Source organism: Dromiciops gliroides, chromosome 6 (assembly GCF_019393635.1).
Source record: "Dromiciops gliroides isolate mDroGli1 chromosome 6, mDroGli1.pri, whole genome shotgun sequence".
In the NCBI taxonomy this organism is placed as follows: Eukaryota; Metazoa; Chordata; class Mammalia; order Microbiotheria; family Microbiotheriidae; genus Dromiciops; species Dromiciops gliroides.
In genome coordinates, this window is record NC_057866.1 from 133580459 (window position 1) to 133584230 (window position 3772).

Consider the following 3772-nt stretch of genomic DNA (forward strand, 5'->3'; position numbering starts at 1 on the left):
GAAAGTCCTCAGATAAAATTCCCATTCATGAAACTTAGCAGTGGCTAGAAGACCATATGTCCAAATCCTTGGGACAGAGGAGAAATCCAAAGTAAGGAGATGAGAACCTGAGGCATAACTGTTACTTACAGGGATTACAAAGCACAAAAGGAAGTTGGAACTATGTAGTGGATAGAGTCTGATGTTTCAAAACCTTGGAGGTTCAAATCTCAGTTCTAATACCTACTGTGTGAATTTAGGAGAGTACATATTAATTTTGTTGTGGGCCCAGGGCACCCCAGAAGTTCCCTGTGGCACATCAAGGAATCTTCTCCTTGAGAAACTAAACCAGAGGATAGATACACCCACCCTTCATTCTGGTCTCCCTTACCCCTGGGGAGATAAGTTTGGGTGTGGCTGCTCCCTTTGTGTCCTGAAGAGATGGTTTATGAGATCTGCAGCCACCCCTCACCCAATTCCTCCAGTCACTACCAGTGGGGGATGATCCTCCCTCACTAAAGGAACTTTCCACAGTCAGATGGTCAACCCCCCTCCCCCACATCAGTCCTCTATAAAAGTACCTGCCAATCTCCTGCTCGAGGAGATTGGTATCTCAGAGCCATGCTCTATGCTTTTCTCCCCATGAGAAGTCCAAGGATTTCTCTTGGTTTCCCTTCCCCTTCCCCTTCCCCTGAATAAACTACCATCTTATTCCAACTGCTTTTGTGTGCAAGAGGGTGTAATTCTTTAAAGAGGAATTCCTAAGGACCCCAAGCCCTATCCAAATCCTATACCCCATTTTCCCCCATGACAATTTACTGATTTGTATTTTATTTTTCTTTTTGAGAGAGGAATTTGTTGGTGGTGGTCAGTTGTGTCTGATTCTGTGTGACCCTATGTTGGGTTTTCTTAGTAGAGTGGTTTGCCATTTTCTTCTCTAGCTCATCTTACATATGAGCAAACTGAGGAACACAGGATTAAATGATTTGTCCAGGGTCACACAGCTAGCAAGCATCATGGTCAAATTTTAATTTGGGTCTTCCTGATTGCAGGCCTGGTGTTCTATCCTCTATACCACCCAAAAGCTAGGGAAATGAGTCAAAGGGTCTGAATTGGAGTTGGTGGCTTTCCATTTACTTCCTCTATGACCTTGAGCAAACTATTTAACCTCTTTGGGCATAATTTCTTTAAGTATACAAATGAGGGGATTGTACCCATGGGGTTTATCTCATTGATCTTTATGGTCCCTTCCATTTCAGGGTATATAATTATATGAGTATCTTATGGAAACTGTATGGATTCCTGTCTTCTTCCATAGAGCTATTGTGAGAAAAGTGCTTTCCAAACCTTAATGCATGATAGAAATGAGGGTACTTCTACTTCTGTTACTGCATGTGTTTTCTCATTTGAGTTTACCAATAATTGTGTGAAGTAGGTAGCATAGCAATTTCCATTTTCCAGAAAAGAAATTGAAGCTCAGAAAATTACAATTACTTGCACAAAGTCACATGGTAAAGCAAGCATAAAAATCAGTTCTTCTGATTCCAAGGTCTTTACTCATTCCATTTTTCTACATCAAATTTAATAGCTAATGACCTACAATCAGGGAAGTGCCAACAAATATTTAACAACCAACTTTGTAAAAGAAAGTATGCACAATGCACTTTATAAAACTTAAAAAAAAACCAACAAATTTTTGTTTCTAGAAATATACAAAAGAAATCCCCACCCAACTTCCACCCCAGAAAAGGTGCTATTCTCTCATTTAGCCATCTTCTTCTTCTTCTTAAACACCTCTGATGTAGAGGACATTATTGCACCTTATTAAAACTTCACCAAGGTGTCCAGACAACGCCCCATCTTTGTATTCTGTATTTGCAAGTTACATGTTCATGTAGCCATCCACAGACACCAGGTAACCTTTGTACTCCATTACCCACTTAAGCTTCACCATAACTTATTTTCCTGTCAGTCCGTTCAGGAACGGTTTAGGGTTCAGGGGTAAACTCATCGTGATCACCGAAGAACGCTACGGGCCACCTCCTGCCACTGATTCTCCTGCTCCCACGTGAAGCGAGCTGCTGCTGCCGCAACTGCCCCTGCCTCCACTTCCCACTTGCCGGCTACTGTACGGCTGGCAATATAAAACATTTTAATAAATATTTTCATTTAAAGTTTTGAGTTCCAAATTCTATCTCTCCCTCCCTCCCTCCCTCCCTCCCTTCCTGAGGTGATAAACAATGAGATAGTTTATACATATACAATAATATAAAACATTGCCATATTAGTAATTTTGTATAGGAAAACTTGAATAAAAGAAAAAAATTAAAGTGAAAAATAGCATGTTTCAGTCTGTTCATTCAATATCAGTTCTTTTTTTGGAGGTGGATAGTATGCTTCATCATTAGTCCTTGGGATTGTCTTGGATCATTGTATTGCTGAGAATAGTTGTCATTCATAATCCTTCATTGTACAACATTGCTGTAGCTGCGCACATTGTTCTTCTGGTTTTGCTCACTTCAGTATACATCAGTTCATTTAAGTCTTTTACAGACCTTTCTGAAATTATCTTGCTGCACAATTTACTTTTAATTTGCTTTTATTTATTTATTTATTTATTTGGCGGGGCTATGGGGGTTAAGTGACTTGCCCAGGGTCACACAGCTAGTAAGTGTCAAGTGTCTGAGGCCGGATTTGAACTCAGGTACTTCTGAATCCAGGGCCAGTGCTTTATCCACTGTGCCACCTAGCTGCCCCCATATTCTTGGGTTTTTTTTCTTTTTTTTTCTTTTTTTGAGGGGCAATGAGGATTAACTGACTTGCCCAGGGCCACACAGCTAGTAAGTGTCAAGTTTCTGAGGCCAGATTTGAACTCAGGTCCTCCTGAATCCAGGGCCAGTGCTTTATCCACTGAGCCACCTAGCTGCCCCCACAATGTACTTTTAAATTAAATTTGCATTAATCATATTTTTTTCATCACTTTATTAAGTTTAGACAGTCAACAAACCAATAAACCAAGTCCTGATTTATATTATTTTCAGATTTCCTAGGTATAAAAGTTGATACTAATAATTTAACAATTGGCTTTCCAGAGCCAGCATGAGCCAGCTCCAGCAAAGTCCTGCTCAAATCATGACAAAAAGTCGTTAATCAAAGTTGAGAATCATGATCACACTGAATGTAAAAATCTTTGAGAGGATGTAGCTTTGAATCCAAATAAAAATAGAAAAGTTCTGGGGAGAGTTTGGGAGGATTCTTTTCTCTCAATTTTAATGAACTTGACTATTTACATCTTACTGCAACATTGCCAGTTTTGGGCATTTGATTTATAACTTTACTATGCTACCTATTGTACTGCATCATTCACACTGTTTTTAATGAATACCATGACATATTTATCCATAACTGATATTGAAATATGTCACAAGTACCAGAGAACCAAGTTGACAAGTATTGTTTTTGGGACCCTAAAAACACATAACATCTATTATTTTATAATATATACAAGGGTTATAAATATTACTTTTATCCAAGAGCTCTTTCCCTCTCTTCTGTCTGAAGTGTTGCTCGGGATCCTGGTCATGTTAAACCGCCAAGGCACATAGTTAATGAAATATGAAAGAGGTAACAAGGGCAAAAGGTGAGATGAACAAGATGAAGAGTTGTTAATGAGGAGATAATGATATTCAGGAAAACTTTAGAAAGAAGATGAAGATTTGAAACTTTTCTCCCTGATCTAATGACTATGCAATTAAGGCAGAGGAAACAATGATGTTATGGGAAGAGTAGAAGT

General features: G+C 39.1%; 1 pseudogene; it reads right to left on the minus strand.

The window, feature by feature from the left end:
- Window positions 1-1732: 1732 nt before the first annotated feature.
- Window positions 1733-1990, minus strand: LOC122732929 (annotated as a pseudogene).
- Between the last annotated feature and the right edge of the window lie 1782 nt (window positions 1991-3772).